The following is a 19,553-nucleotide window of genomic DNA, read 5'->3' as shown; positions in this document are numbered from 1 at the left end:
GCACCTCATCCTGAACTTGCTCAAGGGTCGGCGCTGCTCATTCCTGCTCTATCCCTGTTTCTGACCACATTTTGTGATTGTTTCATGATCCTTCAATTGGCTTCCAATTGTTTTTCTGGCTCAGCCACTCCATACGTGACATTTTGACTCCTCAGCTGTGTGATTTTGGCTTGTGTGTTTTGCAACACCCTATTCCTGCTTCCGACATCTCTTAGCTGGACTCTGCTCTCCTATGTTTCTTCAAGTCCTAATCAGGAGATATCTGAATGGGTAAATGTCCCCCAAGGCATGGTCTCAGCTGCAGAAATACAGTTCTGCAACCTTTACTTTTATGTTTCAGCTGCATCCTATTCTGTCTCAACTCAATTTATAAGCCAGTGTTCATGAAGCACCTGTGGAGTTTCTGAAGTGCATTTACATGTGATTGTTGGCTTATACTTCAGGCAACAGAAGCAAATAAAAACTGGAATTCATTGCAGTGACTCAACGGTACAGGAAAGCAGAACTCAGCCCTTACTTGATCACCTGAACAAGCCATGAATGATTAAACAAATTAATATTAATAGCTAGGAAATATGAATCCTTCCTCTCAAACTAATTTTCTAAACAACAGACAGTGGTAAAGAAGAGTATTTACGCTCCTGTTCTACACAGTAAACATTATTTACTACTTCAACAGAAAATTACTGACAAAGGTAGCTACGATGCACAGATAAATACAATCTAAATTTGTCCTTGGTTAATAGAGGCTATGTGCGCCCTCACCTGGAAGTGAGAAAATAATCGATTTTCCTGTTACTTCTGACTAAAATGTCTCAGCAAAATACAGAAAATAAGCAGCTTTCCTGCGTCGCTCTCTTCCTTCAGAGCATTTTGCATTTAGTGGTCATATTCACACTATTTAAGTACAGGGCAAACACACACCGTTCGTGCAGGAGCCACTTAGCTGCTCTACTGTTTTACTGGCTCTTATTCTCCCTCTGCACCAGAGACATCTGAGCTACAGGGCAGCTATAAGATTCAGGAATAAGATTCAAAACACTGAACAAAAACAGATGGTTGGGAACAGTGTGCTGGAATAACTCACAAACACAAATACACGGGAGAAAAGTCATGTTAGGTTTAAAAAGAGAGAATACTGACCCGGTCCCAGAAAAGTCTGGAAAGCCATATCACATTTTTAAGTATAAGAAACAACAATTCACCAAACTTTCCAGACATAATTTTATGATGCTTCTGTCTCAGGTGCCAGGAGAAGAAGAATCTGTTTAAAGTGTGCCAAATGATTCACCACAATATTAAGTTATGCCATCTGGAAATGGGATATAGAACTCAGATTTCTCTCAAGATCAGATTTAAAGAAAGCATCCCATACTTTGATAGGCCATTTAAAAGCAAACATCTTACAGCCGACCCCAGATGCTTTCTCTATTTGTATCAAGTGCTTATTAAAGCTCCCCATCATAAGTAGATTTTTGTTTTCCAATCTCTTTATTTCCAAGGGCAAACACAGATGGTACAGAGCAGCATAATGCAAGAGAGACCCAGGCAAACTGAGAATGAGCAGCAGTGTGGCACAGGGCTGTCCCACGTGGGGTGTAGCTCAGGCCTTACAAGCAGGAAGATTTCTGGTCATGCAGCATTTGCTAATAAGCAAATGTCCTGCTGTTGCAGTCTCATGGCTTCAAGGTACTGCAATTTTTCCTCAGAGTCCAATAAAGACCTATTAGGAATAAGCAGCATCAAAGAAAATTCTAGTTAGGTAATAGTGAAAAATGTGGATCAGAACCAAAACCGAAGTCCATAAATGGAATTCTTATCCTTGGAGGTTTTAAAAACTTGATTAGACAAAAATTCCAGTAACCTGGTTTAGCTTTGAAGCATGCCGTCCTTTGAGCAAGGCATTGGACCAGAGGACCCAAAGGTCCCTTCTAACCTGAATTATTCAATAAAGCTAAATGGCACTAGCAGTACTAATGCAGAGCATTGGGAAAAGACAGGCAGGTAACATTTGCAAAATCTGTCAACCTCGGGATATCAAACTTACACTTGCAGGCCGAACCAAGACACAGAAGTTTCATCATCCTTCCCTACCAACAGCAGTATCACAGGTATTCTGCTCCCCAGCCTCTGACTCATTCATAGCATGCTCTTTATGACAGGGCTGAAGCAAGAAAATACCTTTCCCTATACCCTTTCCTTGCTACTGCTTTTCCCCAGTACCTCCCCAGCAAAATTTTTACATTCCCACTGCGTTCACCTGAGCTCCGAATGCCTAACAAGAAATACAAAAGCATCTAGCAATTGTGACAGGTGTTAAAATCCTGCACGTTGCTTTTATCTGGTGTAACAAGCAATCATGAGGTATTATGCAACTGACCCAATTTGAGGCATTTAACATACCAGGGTTTAGCAAAGAGCGCCTGCTACAAGCAACCCTGTTACTGGAGGCAGAGCCAGACCCTATACGTCATGCCGCCCATCTATATTTCTAAATAAGTTGTGCAGGAAACATATTAGTTCCTAATCTTGGTGCTTCAGTGCCTAAATGAGCCTCATCACCATAGCAACAGATGGCTTCACAATCTTTAATGCCTTTATTTTCACAAGTCCTCTGAGAAATAGAGGAGGACAGCTGTCCCCGTTTTACAACTGTGTAACTGCCAGGCAGAGAGGCAAAGTAATTTGCCCCAAATCCTGCAGGAAATGTATGCAGAGCAGGATGGCAGGGCATCAGGTTTCCCGGCCTTCCTACATATGCTCCAACCTGCCCCCCATCCTTACTGCTAAAAGTACTTTCTACACCTATGGATATGTGAGCATGGCCTTTAAAAATATGGCTTTTATATTTAAAGGCTTGGGTCTCCTAAAAAGCTGGCCAATCTCTGCAGGGGGATGACCTACAGAGGAGGTCCAAAGGGCAGTGGAAAATGGACTTAGCAAATTAATTAAGCCAGAAAACAGTGATGCTGTGTGTCAATCTCACAAGTTTGATAATGTTTTAAGAGGCTGCAAAGGATTCTAATTCTGTAGTTCCTTTCTGTTGTATTTGGCAAGCATCTGGCTTTCACTGCATCCACAGTGTGCTCCCTAGGGAACAACATTAAGGAAGCCAGCAAAACCAATACTTGTCCAGTTGTTCTGGATGTGTCAGATCACAGCAGATTTTCCCAGGCAGACACAAGCTCTGCAGAAAGCCACGTATCCCCTTTCAACATAATCTGAACTTGTATTTAATTTTAATTCGCTCTCTTCTCCTTTCCAGGCATAAAACTTCAATTTCCAAACGTGGGATATTCTGATCAGGTCCTTCTGTGTTAAGCTGTTTCAGCACAATTTGTTGCCAGGTCAGGACTGGTTTCTAAATCCATTTACATTGCTCCATTTTCCCTCAAAGTTTAGACATTCCCTTGATTCTCTTATTTATAATGGTTTATAGGTAAAACAAATTTAACTCACGCAATTTGTATTTCCATTTTATGAGCAAAAAAAAAAAAAAAAAAGGACAAGGTTCATTTATCAATATAATCTTTTTAGTTTACAATTAGCATCGGAGCTGTATACAAAACATCTCAACCTTAAAATGTCTCTACTTATCACAGCAGTCTACACTGTTCATATTTATGAGGCAATTTGCACAAATGCCTTCAGATTGATGCAGCGTTCGTATTTATTTCATTTTTCTGCTTCTGGTATTTTGTGTTCCTCTCCCTTTATATAGCCTTTTTGAGAAACCTGCTTCATTCATCTCTCAGGAAGAACTGCTTTAAGAGAGGCAGATGGGAGCACCTATAAAGTGAAATATCGAAACTGTCTCTACATGACATAAGTGTCCTCCTGGTACTGCTGAATATTACAGCTTTTAAAAGGCATGTTTTACTTTGGAAATAGAAGCAATTACTTTTAATTGTAGTTCTCAGCATGAAAAACTTGGAAAAAGAATGTTTTTCTCCTCTTCAAAGTCAGATCCTTATATTAAAAACAGAAACACTCCAACACACGCTGAAAAACAGGCCGTAGTTATCCTAGGAATATACAGCAGCAGCACTGTTAAGCATGACTGCATAAAAAAGATATGTTAAGTATGAAGTTGCCTTAGGTTTATCTTGGCTGTCTTAACTCTGATGAGATTAGAGTTGCAGAAGCAAATGCAAATTTTTCTTCCCTGTTTTACTACAATAAACTTGGTGCTTCTTTAAACTACAAAACATGTCAGTGCTTCATTGTATTACCCTGTTCTGAATGTTATAACTTGGTTCTTCAGTTACGCAGAAGTTAAAATCCAAGACAGGTGCTTTAAACTAAAGATAGATTGCAGAACTACACCGCTCAAGACAACGGATGTTATGAACTGAGCTCAGCTCAGGCTATGCAATGAGCTCTTTTGTTCAAATATGCCTCAGTGAACCCTATCAGGCAGCCACCAAAAAAAAGTCAAGGCAGCACTGAGAGTTCAGATGACTTTCCATTCAGGCTGTCTATTTGCCTCCCTTTAGAGGCAAAGATGACTTTATTTCGAGATTAAGATCACTTCTTTGGATTACCTGAGGCAAGCCCTGGTAGTGGAAGTGGTGTTGCTGGAGCTATCACAATGCACATGACCCAGCAGAAGGGAGGACACAGAGGATCCTCAAGGATGTAAAGCAGTGGAGGGACTTGTGCCCAAATGAACAACATGAGGATGCCATAGCAAAAATAGATGTGGAAACCAAAAAGAGTTAAAACACTCATATCTATGATATGGGATAGTTAAACAAAGGGACTCCTTGATGCACATCCCAGCAATGGGGATTAGTGTTGCTTTTGTGTCAAAGGTTGAACAGCCACAAGCTCATATAGAGAAAGCGTAAAAAAACTCCTGTCTCCCTTCATTAGGGAAGAAATTACCCAGCATTAACTAATAACTCCTTATTCTGGCATCACACATCATCCAAGAGAGAAAATAAAAGTACTTCCAAACATATGGAGTGCATAGCAATTTGATGAACAGGCATGTATTCAGCAGCCTTTACCTGAAGTTGAACAAAAGAGGTTTCAGTTGTCAGTTTGCACTTACGGTTACCAGTAACAGCTATTGCCAAGGATTAGCTCACCAGAAGTAATTTACAGGGTAGAGCATGGCTGGAATGGCATACTTCCAATCTTTTTTCATTCTGCATGTTAAAACAAACTTCCCTTAGACTTCTACCTACATTCCTTTGAAACAGTCTCACTAGAAGATAGTATAATTAAATTAACAACTGCTTATATCAAATCCATTTTTCTTGTATGTTCTACCTGCTCAGAGGTATGTCTGAAAGTGGACTAGAGTTTAATGGTGATGAATTCAAAGAGAGCCTAGAGACAAGCAACCACTAGTCTCCATTATCCTCATTTAAAGAGATATTGGTAAGTGGTATCAAAATAAAGTGCTTATTTGAAAGACCTTGGAATCAGTTTCCTATCCGTATTCTGTACTATTTAATTAAGGAACAATACCATTAAAGTGTGGGTTGTCACCCTCTGACATTGTGTTCAACAGAAAATTGAAAATCAGAATGCCTGCCTACACTGTTGAAATCCAATGTCAAACACATTAGAGATTTGCTGATGTATAAAGCAACAGATAGAGAAAAACAAAAAATAAAACAATGCAATTGGAAGCCCTGGAAACTGTCCTACTTCGTGAAAATAGTACTGTGCATCTCAATGAAGAGAAACAATGGCTGTAAAAAGTGATAGTGTCTCTAGAGGTTGCCCTCAATTATATGAGACTGTCATCACAGACATATTTTATGAAGGAGCAGACAACACAGACTCACAAACACACAGAGAAAGGATATACGTGGCACTCAGTCTGCGCTCCTGCCTGAACGGGACTGGGAGAAAACAGCTGGTGCAGGTTGAGACTATGAACAAGGAACAGCCAAAACAGATGCATCTGTCAATTCCTGACAGTCAAAATGCTGTTGAGTGAGAATATCTCACACGTTGGAAGGAGCAATGCATCTCAAAGGAAAAGCCAAGCACTGTGAGCAGAGCTGCCTACTAAGTTGAGGATAGCGGCTTTGGTTAGAATGAGCAGCACGCAGCGGAACTCCTTGATGCCCTTTCTCAATAGAGACACATCTCAAAAGATCAACACGTATGGTGGTGCGAGCTGTGAGATCAGTTAGGAACAACAGAAATTTAAAGGTAGTACTGTGGAAAAGCCTGTGCAGATGCTGTACTCACTAGTATAAATTCAGAATCTCTGTTGTGTTCTGTGGCTGGAATTCACAGTCATACTGATGAAAGCAGTAGAAAACTTTGCGACTTTTTTTAATCTTGTTCCTCACAACAAAAGCAAACTTGACAGCTTCTGACCAATGCAAATTGGAGGTTCTGCAGATAACATTACCTTCACATTAAGCACATGAACACACAGAATGCCCCTTACTCTTCCCATTGCTCACATCACATTTTGCAGTCTGTTCAGCAGGTGATGCAGTGAAAACTGAATGCTGATATTACCTCGACACTGGCTGAGAGGAGTTGGCTGCAAAGGTAAGCAATAGCATGTATCCTTACTTTCAGCAGATGGACAGAACTACTTCCAGTGAGCTCCCTGGGGAGCCCTTGGCCAAGAAGTACTGCAGATTTCTAAATGGGTTTTACTGGTTACTCTGCTTTTGCTGTAACAAAGGTCCTTCTCTCAGTTGCTTTTCTCTTTAAGCCAGCAGTAGGGGGCACCTAAGCAAATGTCCAACCATCTGAGGTGGTAAGAATTCTGCAAACATCTATGAAGATCACAGCCAAAGATATACTGGGGAGGTGCTACAGAGGAGAAACTTCTTTACTAGTTTAGTGGTTGGGATGAAGTAGGTAATAAAATACTCCTAACAAGGTAACCTGCTTTCCTGGTATTTTGTAGGCACAGACACAACTGACTTCAGAGATGGGCTGAAAGACTGACATAATAAAACTGATACATATATTTCAGTTTTCTTACAGCTGCTGCTTAGCAGTCAGGGTGGTAAAAATTCATGCTTCTGTGGCTTTAGAGTGACTCCACATGCTGAACAGCCTCAAGTCCTAGCTAGAAGATAACAGAGTTTGCTTTATGTTAATAAAATGGACGGAGTTTAAAGACAAATAGGGCACATGAAGTGAAGGAGCTAATTTATAAAGGAGAATTAAAAGAGCCAAGTCTCCATAATCTGTTCATGGCATGAGGAAAGGGAGAGATCAACAGCCTGGAAATGTGCAAGAAGCTTGGAAATAACAAAAACAAAACAAAAAAGAACATATTTACTATGCTCCAGAGGAAAAACTAGAAGGAACTGTCTGTATGAATCTGTGGCTCCTGTGTTAAGTTTTTGGGGCAGCCCAACTCAGACTGCACTGATTAGCTATCACTGAATGACAGGGGTTGGAAGGGACCACTGGATAACCTATCTTTGCTTCATCTGCACTTCCGTGCCAGATACTACTTTGTCAGACTGCCCTTCCGCTGCCACCTGTCCCACAACAAAATGCGATGGATTCCCGGTGGGAATTTTCATCCTCTACTGCCATACCATCACCATCTGCCTCCAATGTTGTAGGCCAACAAAATAGGAGGCAGTATTTTTGGAGCAGACCTCATATTTTACCAGTGAGGATGAATTGTCATTAGTTTTGTTCAAAATTAATTTTAGGTGGGATATATTCAGCAGTGAAGTAAGAAACCTTTTCCTCTGATGAGAACCTTCCTGTGAACTCCAGCAGCAGAAAGCTCAGGCTGAGCTCCTCTGCATTGATGGATCAGCACGAGCTCAGTACAGAGCAATTTCATAGTGCTGCATCAGATCTCCTAGAAACAGTACTCTTGATATCTCAAGCATTTCTTGATAGTGATTCATATTAGGCAGTGGAACATCCTCCTGAGAAAAGATAAGGCAGCCTTATTGTTGAGAGCATATCAGATCGGGAGAGCACAATACTAGAAACCGTAGTCCAGAGAATAAAAACTGTGACGGCCTTGTTGATGACTGAATAAGGCTCTTCCATCTTTAATATCTCCAGTGATGCACAAGCCCTTAGGAAAGCTGAAAGGATTCATATCTAACAAGTCACAATATTAAATTTATATTTTGGAGGAAAGGGAAGAAAAAAAAAAAAAAAAGGAGGAATTCTTGCTATCCTAAAGACAAAATGGGGTCTAACTACTAGCACTGCTGTTGTGGACTAAATTCTAAACAATCTAATGAATGCTAAATTTTCCTGAACTAATACTTGACATATTTCTCCTTCCCTTATTCACATTTTTCTTCTTCTTTTCCGGTGTACATGGACTCAGGTAAATACTGTTACATTACTTAAATTCCCAGTCCAAATTACAGCAGTTATTCCTCTCAGGAATTGCTGAGTTCTGAATAATAAGATCTTAGTGAGCTTTCAGCAAGAAACCAGAGAACAAGGTGTTTCTCTAAAGCAATATCAGAAGAGATTTCTTTACATTTGTCAGAAACAACTGGAAAGAAAATTTATGAAGTACAGCACTGTCAGCTACAATCAGTCTCTCTCCAGCCTCAAAGACTGGAGGAAAGAAATTGCTAATCCAGGACCCTCACAGTAACTCAAGTAAGTCCCAGAGCATCTAATTTCAACTAAAAAGCACACAAAGAAAAAAGTTGTGAATATTATGATGATTCCTAGCAGAAACAGCTGGTTTTACACCAGAGCTAAGCCCTCCATCTCCATCCACTAGACAGGGTGAAGCAAGACTAAGGAATGCAGATCATGCCCAGAAAACAGCCTCAAAATACAAGCATGAAATAACCACGTACTGTGTCATTCCCTCCCCTGACTTTAATTTTTTACCAACTTCTGATAAAATAATTTTAAAAAACAAGAGCAGTTAAAGCATTGGAATGAACTTACTGGGTTGATCTCTCTCTTCCCAGATGTATTGGTTGCTACCAATGCAGGATATTCCCCCACAAACTTACCTACGTTAGCCAAATTGGCACCTGAATAGCAACAGGTTCTCCTAAAGCCACAGAAAAATGAGAGTGCAGAGTACATAAAACTGATATTAAGTGGAGCCAGAACCTGTCAGATATTCCCTAGATAAATGACTCAAGAGGAAAAATGATGATTTGGGACAACAGCTATGTCTTTTTTGTTGCTGTTGTTCCAAAACACCTTCCTTGTGGCTATTAACAGTTCAACGTGAGCTCCTCCTGTTTCAATCCTTAGCTGTTTTCCCTTCCTTTTGAAGTTTTGCCCATTCACTTATAATAATAATAATAATGAATAATTTACTAAAAGAAAATCAAAGAAAACATAAGTCTGTCTTAATATTGGCATGTCAAATGATGTTTAACAGTTGCTTAGCACCACAGATTTCAACAGAGCATTTCCTCATCCCCATTAGTGTACGTTAGAGAAGCAGCAGCAACACAATGAAACATTTGCAGAATTTTCTAAGTGGCTTACTTCATTTAAGAGGAACAGCACTTCACTATAATAGGAATGATTATATGTGGATTTAGCTCAATTAAGCATCACCTTAGTAATGCTCTCTCTTTTCTTATCCAAACATCTTTGCATATGGTTCATCAGGATGACTGAAGTTTACCCAGGAAGCCAAGTTAATTTTCTAACTTTATAGTTAAAGGAGTCAAGCTTAAAGAGACATTTCAAAGCCTGAAATATCAACTAATCTCTATTCAAACTTGTTACTTCAAATGGAAATGCCTCAGTTGTACATATTTTGGGCACAAACATACTGGCTGTATTCCTTGACAGCTCCCTTCCACCCTTTTTCTGAACCTTACCCACAAAATTATATGTACTAGGTTGTGTGATCAGAGAAAGGGTGGCTGGTCATGCATCTGTGTTAGATCACAATACGCATACATTGATTCATAAAATAAAGAAGAAAGTATAGTTCAATTTCTGCATCTGATGAGGATATTCATATTAGCAAACACCTGCCTGGATATGGAAAATAGATTATTTCTTTCCTCACATAGCTACCTAAATATTTGAAAAACAATACCACGTCCCATCCTGTCACCTTCCCTCTATGATGAGAAATTGCTTCATTCAGGTGTGCCTTTGCATCTTTGATTCTTCTCTTCTGTGAGCTCTCTCTAGTTTGTTCTCATCTTTCTTTAGTGTGAAACCCAAAACTGAGTAAACCACACCAGGTGAAGAGTTTGGCAGTATCTCAGATACTCAGCAAAGCAATTACTTCCCATTTCTGCATCCTAGAATTATCTTCTTTTTTTTGTTTGTTTTGTGTGCAGAGGTGACTCTACAAGTTTCCCCTTCACACGTTTTCCATGGGACTTCACTATTCCAAATTTGTGTGGTCATTTAGCTCTATGTACTCATAGTATCTCACCTTGTTACTTCTGCAAACCCTCCTTTTTTTTCTTTTTTCTTTTTTTTTTTTAATAGGAGCTTCGATTCATGAATTTAGAACTCCTATCTCCCTTTTTAAATATTTTGGCAGTTCATCCTGGCTTAGCATCATCTACATTGCCTTCTAGGTGACATGAAAATACTGCACAACACTATGTCTGAGACAGCCCCTTTGATTTGACTATTGCTTGCTGTGGCATTCCAGCAATGCTATAAGTCCTGGATGAAGTTACTCAGGCAAGCTTGATTTAAAATTTTCCAACTAGTCATGAAGTTTCCATTCTGTTTGTCCCTGTTAAAGGCTAAGATTTGTCACTTCTACTATTCCAAACACAAGTTATGGGCGACCTCTTCCATGAACAGATAGAGTATTACTTATTTTTTTTTTAACATCACCTGTTGCTCAGATATCCCATTCCCAGGAGTAGAAGACTGATTCTTCCCTTCTTCCCCTTCTTACTATTATTTTCTGTTGCTGTTTCTGTGCCTTGACATTTTTGATTTCGTGCCCTCATGTTTCCTCTGTAAGTTTAGTCCATCCTTCATTTACAACAGTGTAAATCCAAAGGAAAACCAATGATTTCAACAAAGCTTCTTGCACACAGAAGATCATCATCATTTCTCATGTTTCCAGATTTAACGTATGAAGTTATTTTCTTTTTCTTCAGTGAAACAAAAGAGTCTGGCACAAACAAGAACAACTACATGTTTTTTGGTCTTACAAAAGCCCTCTTGCATCCAAGCTGGCTCAACAAAGATAGTGCTTGGCTCAGTGTGAGCCTGATTGAAATATGGCCTCTTTACTCAGTTGGAAAAGCATTATACTATTTTTCAATGCATGGGACAGCTTTTTCTCTTTGCCCTAAAGCAGTTCCTTGAAAATGCACCAACCCTACTGGTCTCTATTTTCCAAAATGCTCTTCAGTCTGTTTGCATAGAACAGCAACTGCAAAGCTACCTCACCTGCTGATGCATTCCCATGCACGTTTCTCACTTTCGTTCTCAACATGCAATTACTATTTCACAGATTTCAGCTCACCAATCCCACTTGTAGTAAAAGAATCTACTTCCATGCACATACATAGATATTTATACCTGTGCACACATCACATATATGATACATACAAATACAGCTTTTCATGTACATGTATACAGACACACACATATTGTGAATGCATCCCTATTCCACACCTTATCTCCACAGCTACATATTTGCTTATTGTACAGATACTGTGTTGCTGACAGTTTAAATAGAATATTCTTCCAAAAATTCGCTCACAATGGCAATCACACAAGACATTATTATTTTGGAGTCCTGAAGGAAGAAAGGAGAAGAGATAAATATGCATGAGAAAACAGGACAATACGTCCATGAAAATAATCAAGCCTGGATTTTTCCATGATAGGCAAAGCACAGAAGGCATGCATAACACAAGGATGAATACAGAGGCTGACATGAAGTCGCCCCTAAAGGCCACTTTAACTCCTTGCTCGCTTTCAGACTAGGATTCCTGTGGAAGGCACATTTCCTCCGGGCTCAGCGATGATCCTTTGCACAAAGAGAAGTTTAGCCAACTAGGATGACCACCGTACCACCACAGTAGCATGATGCTGTAGGAGCAGCCCAAAGGACAAAGTCCAAGACACGCATCAGCAGGATTGCTTGGAAAATAGACCTAACTTAATGCCAATTTGTATACTAATGAAAATAAAAAGCCTTTCCTATACTTGGTGGCAAAAAGAGAATACAAAAGGGTCATGTACGCTTCAGACACTCATCAGCAGAATGGGGAAGTGGTTTGGGGCTGCGCTTCCTGATCCAGAGCTGGGGCTCCCTCTCCAGGCATACTTATAGCCAGAGAGAAGAGCTGCAAAGAAACCACCAAGTCTCTTCTGTTTTGACAAAAATGAACTGCCAGCAACTTTCAAACAACTTTGTTGTATCTGTTCCTTCGATTGCATGCGTCGACAGGAAGACTTATCTCCTCAACTGGGTATTGGATTAAGCTCATACAAGCAGAAATAAGAGGAAATCATAATCATGTGAGACCTAAAATACTTGGCCTCCTGGTCTGGAAAGACAGGTCCCATTTATCAACAGAAGGCACTTTTATTACCCAGAACAAACGTAGGTCAGTGGTAATATTTGTGGGCATGTACCCACACAGCAATAAAAAGGTTAAAATACTTCAGTGGTGTGGCTACAAGAGCTCTTACAATTTTTATTTCCCTGGCCTTTCCTTAGAAAGATTCTGGGAGATGGACCCCCTGGAGTATAAATTAAGGAATAAAGTCTCTAGGTTTGTACAAGCACTCTGTGGATATTATTGGTACAACACAGAAAAGGAAACAATGTTTAAGAGTAAAAACAATATTGTGGTTAATCAAACAGGAAATAAAAAATCCTTCCTGTCTTCAGCATAACGGTGGCATTCAGTTTTATTTTAATGTGAATAGGTCTTCCCCACAAGAGACTTAAGATTGACAATTATAAAGGGAAAAAGAATGTTTTAACATTTTATATTCTTATAAATCAGTAAGTTTGTCTCTGGTGTCAGACTCCTCCTGCCTTATGAATTGCCAGGCTTCCAGGCTGAGCAGAACATTCCAGAAGAGCCCCAGACTCATCTTAAATTGGACCATAAGCCCATCCACGCATCAACTGTATGGAAAATTTCCTCACATAAACCAAATTAATGCAATAACCCTCATTCAGCCATCACAAGGAGAACTTGATGCACTTAAAACTACCAGCTAACGGAGCCAGCAGCAGCCAAAATTAAGAAGCATTGTTTCTGAAACGTTTTGATCCAAAGCACAGCTTTGCACTCTGTGCATTTTCCAAGGGTTTTTGCTTCGTGGGAGCATGCATAGGACCCATCCTCTTCAACGAGCTGCCTTCACTCAAGAAACTAATGGGAACTCATTATTTTTTATTATTCTACCTCTTCATCAATTAATTGGGTCAGGAGGTAGCTGGGAGGGAGAGAGGAAGAGAAAGGCATAGTAACAAATGCAGCACAAGCTCACAGTTTTCAGCAGTCTTCTATGGGAAAAAAATTGCAATCACTGTCCTTATTTACCAAACCACAGAAAACTGAGGAACTACAGACTGAGCTAACTGAGCTATCACACTCTCAGTTCACCAGGTTTACTAAAGAAGACCACAAAAAGTCTCCTATACACTGCAAATAGTGAACAGCTGAGCCCACACAATTACTTTCCTTCTTTCTTGCCTTTCTGTGCCTTTCATATCACTCACAGAATATCATTTCCATTCCTGCACAACCAGCTACGCTTTGTGCAGCATCAGCAGCAGCTCTAGCAGACATAGGAAAATCAACCTTGTTAACAACACAGGACCAAGGCAAATCTTGGTTTTCATTTGCTCATAAAACACCTGAGATTCACTCTGCAAAGAGAGGGGGAAATCTCAGAGAGCAAGCTGTCGGGCCTTATCACCAAGGGAAAACGTAGGCTTTTACAATCCATGGGATCTGAATAAATGCCCAGAAAATTAATTTACTAACGTTGTTGGTCCCATAGCTGGTACTTTCACCTCTCTGCAGTCCCACATTTGCTGTGCCTCTGTGCTCACCTGGTAAGGCACTTTGCTTTCCACTTCCAGACTCTCACACAGTCCCTGCCAGGCTGAAGTGCTTGCTGGTGTTTCTCACCACATAAAAAGAGTGGTTGGATCCAGAAGACAGAACACGGGGCAAAAACACACGTGTGTGCTGTGTGCCAAACCCTACTGCAACAGAACTTCAGGAAAAGTTTTCAGCCTGAAAGGTAATTCATATTTCACCACAGTATCAAGAAACATTTTTTCAGTAGGACCACAGTCACAGTACCAGGTACATGGCTCAGTAAAACAACAAAATCCCATTGGATTTTGCCTTCCTTCACTTTTTTTTTTTAACCACATTCATGTTCAATGTGTCTATTCTAAAGGGCAGAGATTTGAAACAGTTGGTGCAATGTCCTACTTATTAATGTCCTTTAAGTTACACAGTAACTTAATTAAGAGACGATGATAGGAAATTAAATTTTCCCAAAAAAGCAGTAAATGTTAAAAGTGAAAATGTGATTTTTAACTTGCAAATTGAATAAAATTGTGAAATATTAACTGAAGAAGTCAGCTAGCTTATAGTAGTCTCAAAGATAATGGCTCTATTATTTAAAATCCACACTACTAGGCTCGCATCGGTTAATAAATAATTATTTTTATAGGAAAAAACAGGAAGAGCGGCATAGCCATTAACAACCTTCCATTACAGGAAGGAATGCTGCAAAAATAAAAAGCACAGTCAAGGAAGGTTTATACCAGCATAAGGGAACATGCACTTTGAGCAAACCACCACGCTTAGGAGAAACTGAACTGAATGGACACCCGTGATATCCTTACCTTGGAGAATCAATCAGACCAATGAGCCTCGAGAGAAAAACTGACCAGATGTGAAGGGGACTGGAGCACCGGCCAAAGCTGAGAGATTCTGCATACCTAGCAACAGTGTTTGTACTCCCTGGGTCATTCTTGCTAAAAGCTGGAGTGCAAAAGAGCCTCTGATACTAACAAACAAAAAACGTTTGCTCACAATAAAGGGGAAAAAAAGACTGGGGAATCTTTGTTTCTGGAGCTGAACATGCTGGCCTCCTTCCCTGAGCTCCGCAGGAAAAAGATCACTTATTATCAGGATGCCTTCACAAGGAGAGTCAGAAATTCATTACAGGTATACAAGTACAAGAAATATCTCTATCACATTGCTGTCTGTAAGCTAATTGTACAAGGCCCCTTCATGTTAAACAGAAAGAAGACAAATCAAGAAAACACTGAAATAGCTTCAAAAAAGAAACAGAAATCCAGTTGTGCTGCTATACAGCAGAAATTCCTTCAAATCTGATATGGCATTAAAAAAATCTCTGATAAAAACAGTAATGGCCAGAAGGGTGACACAATTTCTGATGCACCTCATCCACTATCATTGGGAGATGGACAAACTACAGTCCTGCTCAGGTTAAGACACTCGGAGAGCAGATAACAGGATAAAAAAATCAAGTACATAATCTGTGCTCGGTTACTGCTGTCAATCAGACTGCATCTTTAAAAAAGTACACACAGCTGGTCACAGCACAATTATATCCTATTTTATTAAAATAAAGAGAAAATGCTCCTCAGAATTACACTATCTATAAGCTCTTCAAACAGCAATAACAGAATTTAAGGAAATATGACTTTGACTATCTTCCCCTCAGAGAAAGCCAATGTAGATCTTACTGCTTACTTTGTCCTTAATAAAGAAAATCATAAAAAGGCAAAATCGTTGAATGGCTTGGGTTGGAAGGGATCACCAATTTCCAGTGTCCTACTGCAGGCAGGATTGCCAGCCACTAGAAGTTGGTAAACACTTCAGCATCATCAAATAGGTTTCACACATACAATGCTTTCCAAAAATTTCCCAGAATTTCCAAGGGGAAAGCATTGAAAGTGTCTGCACCAATACTGGCAGAGTTTGATTTCAGTAAATTAAGTGTTTCTCCTCTGTGTGTGCTCACACTCTAATAAAACACATATGGAAAATAATGAAAATATTCAGAGAAACAAAATTTTCTTTGATGATGATGACTCATTGAAAGCAAAACCAAATCTGCTATTAGCCATTAGAGTCTAAATGCTATGATGAATGCCAGGGATTTACATGGCATTTTGCATCTTCAGAGTACTGTAATTAATTACTCTTATGCTGTGTGGCATTGTTTTCACACAAGGCTCTTTCCAAGTCCAACTAGATGTTAATTTTAAGGGCTTTGCTCCTCAGCTGGCATAACACAGTAAACTGTTCTTGTATCTAAAGCAGATATCGAACAATGTTGTACTGAGCCCTGCAATGGCATAAACAGTATTTGATTTCATTTGTTTGATACCTTTATTAAAATCTCTCTCTAAAAGTATTTTAAAGGATTTTGGAGTGTTTTCTTTTTCTTTTTTTAATAAGAGAAAGCTCCAGAGGGAGCCCATGCACAAAGAATATATATACGTAAAACAGCTTCCAGACTAATAGTTAAACTGTGTACAGAAATTTCTTCAAATCTATTGTTGAAGTTTCAGGGCAATCTATATAAGGAACTATAAATTTCAATATATGGACTAATGCTCCCAAAAAATTTTACATAACAGGGCTGAATGTTGTTTCATTTAGTGCACGTATGAAAACAAATAGGAAGAAAAAACATTGCAGAGTTGTAATGGAAAGAATCTCCAATAATAAAGATATTAAAACTTCGCTTCAGAAACAGAAGAGTTCAGGATAGCCTGTAGTTAGTTACTCATAGGAGATGAGAGAAACATTCCTCAAGAAACATTAAAATAACAGTAAGACATGAAGACATGAAGAGAAATGGCTATATTGGAGCACCTCAGGACAAGTATCCAAAAAGCCATCCAGCCAGAAAGCCATCCAGCAACAGCCTGCTACAGAATACATCAAGGTAATCAGGTGCAAGATGGATTGCTTTTCCACATCTGCTCTGTTGAGAATTGTTCCATGAAATATCTTACATTCTATTCTTACATATACATGATTCAGCAGTTTTCTCTGGAGCTCCTCTTTTTTCTCTAGCCCTTTCTGACACTGCAGATCAGGCCCTCTCCTAAAACCTCTACCTCTCTGTTTCAGCCCCTGTGGAATTGAAGAACCAAACCCCTCTTCTGACATTTTATTTAAAGTCTACAAAGAATTTGAGCCAATTTGGAGACTTAATAAAAAGGTTAACCCAAAGGAAAAAGGGCAAGAAGAGTAAAACGGTGAAGGCTGGAAGAGATTTCAGATAATGCCAGAATTACATTCCTCTAAGGACCAGTGTTGAGAAGGAGCATCTTATTCCCTTCTTCCCCAGCACTTGCATAATGTTCATCTTAATCACTGTGAACACTGACACTTTCATTTTACAGACAGGAAAACCAAAGCTAGAGGTTCAGTAGATGAGTTGTCCCAGACTAGACAGGAGGAGAACTCTCCTCCTATCAGGAGGAGAACTCTGCAGTTACTGCCTCTAGACCCCAACCTGAGCACTGTTGATCTTAGTGACATCTGGGCTCCTTCTATTCAAAATATCCACTATTGCTTTGGTTTGGCTAGAAATTGGAAATCCCCAGCAACTAGTCTTAAATACAATTTACCAGATGGGTTCCTTTCCCCTATTAAGTGTTCTTCCAGTCCTAAACACTCCAGCGGACTTCACTTTACAGATATTGTGGAGTATCAGGCAGCTAGGGCAATAGCAACAGTTCCTCAATGGACATAGATTTTAGTGTGCTTTTTGCTAAGAGCAGAGATGCACAAACATACAGATGAACTGAAATAATCCTTCTGCTTTGTTTCATTTTGAAGAGGTACAGGGAAAAAGAAAAAGCTACCTGAGAGAAGAATGGAAATATTTGCTTTGTTTGACAGGGGAAGCATGATTAAAAACCACTGAAGCTGAAATAATGACTAAACTCTATCAAGACTAACACACACCAGCTCATAACCACAAGTATGTACCACAATTTGTAATGCAGATAAGAGTATATAAAAGCCACCTCTGTCTCAAGGCACACCTTATAACTTGTGGTTATTACCATTAAAAAGATATTCCCAAGAATGTCTCACAAAATTCAGAGAGGTAGAGTTGTGTATCAACGCATCTCTGGTAACCAGCAGGAACTTAGTCCTGCCAGCAGATGCTCCTACGTAACCATCACTTCTCTCCTTGCTTGCACAGTACTCTCTTCAAACTCCCTCCCTACACACACACAACTTTTTCCAGAAAAATAGCAGGAAGGTACTAAAACGTGGGCTGTTTGTGGAAGAGTGGCAAATAATTCCAGAATAATTCCTTCTTGACTTCCTCTGAGGGTTTCCTAGGTTCCCTGGACTTCTGGATGGGCAGCAGAGGATTGCTATGGAGTCAAGGAGCCAGGTCTGTGTGCTTGCATGAAAAAGAATTCCTCAGGAGCCCTGAGATCCCAGGAAGTTAGCACGTTAGTGAGAAGACAACTCTGTGCACCAAAGGAGGGAGCAGCATCACACATCTGAATCAGGAGATTCATCAGCCAGGAAGGATGATGCTTCCCTTGCTCAAAAAGTAGCAGTCATCTAAAAAAGTGTTAACACTGAAAGAAAAAGAACTAAAGCAGAAAATGGATTTTAAAAATAGGCTAAATTACTTAAAATAATGTCAAATGTGAAATAATTTACTTTGATTTTAAGAGCTTCTTTTCTTGAAATCCTAATTTCATAAGAATTTTTTTTTTCCACTTCAGTGCTTTGCTTTGATTTAGAACAAAATGTTGCCTTTTGCTAGAGTTTCTCACAGGACAAACATACATCCAGCTGTGTTCTTCTGAATCAGTGGGAATGCTACTATGCCAGCTTAGTGCAGAACTCACTACACTGTTTTATAAATGAACACACAATGGTAATTAGTATCGGTAATTGCAAAATGGCAGTAGTAATTAAACCAGCAAAAGAGAAGACTGCATGTTGGGAAATATTTTCCAACATGGAAGTTCACTGTGTTTTGAAATACATCTCCTGAAACAAGCAGAGACCACATCTTGAATCAATTAAGTGAGACAGTGCCTTTGAAAACACATTGTGGGGAACACTCAGCACCAGCCAAGTATGGACAGGATGATCCAGTGGATTCCTCCCATCTCTCAGATCTGGGGAACCAGCAGCACAAGCACGCAGAGCACCATTACTAATAACCAAGGCAATTAATTAAGTCAGCAGTGGCTCATGTATAGACACTATGAAAGTATTCATTAAGAGTCCTTCAACCAGGTGTAGCTTGGATCAGAACTTGTTGGGATCCTCTCTTCTGCCTAATTCAGTAGCAGATGAGAGCACTGTCCCTGTATGCCAGGTCTGAAAGGGTCCTGTGCTCTTTCTGCCAGGTTTCAGAAACACATTGCAGAACATGAACTTCACAGCCCCAGTCACACCCATGAGGTCCCAGGCAGATCAGCAGCAGTGGGGTGAGTCTGGGCCTCCTGGGATTACGTCTATGCCCCGCACCTCGAGGCAGAACCTACTGCATTATCCACGAGCCTCCCAAGGTGCCAGCACGAACATCAGACGGATCTGACACAACTTTCTGATGAAACCTTCAGGCTGGAATCAGTTAACTTCCTC

The sequence above is a fragment of the Tympanuchus pallidicinctus genome, unplaced genomic scaffold (assembly GCF_026119805.1).
Source record: "Tympanuchus pallidicinctus isolate F22 unplaced genomic scaffold, pur_lepc_1.0 scaffold3, whole genome shotgun sequence".
Classification (NCBI taxonomy): Eukaryota; Metazoa; Chordata; class Aves; order Galliformes; family Phasianidae; genus Tympanuchus; species Tympanuchus pallidicinctus.
Note: the sequence above shows the minus strand (reverse complement) of the source record.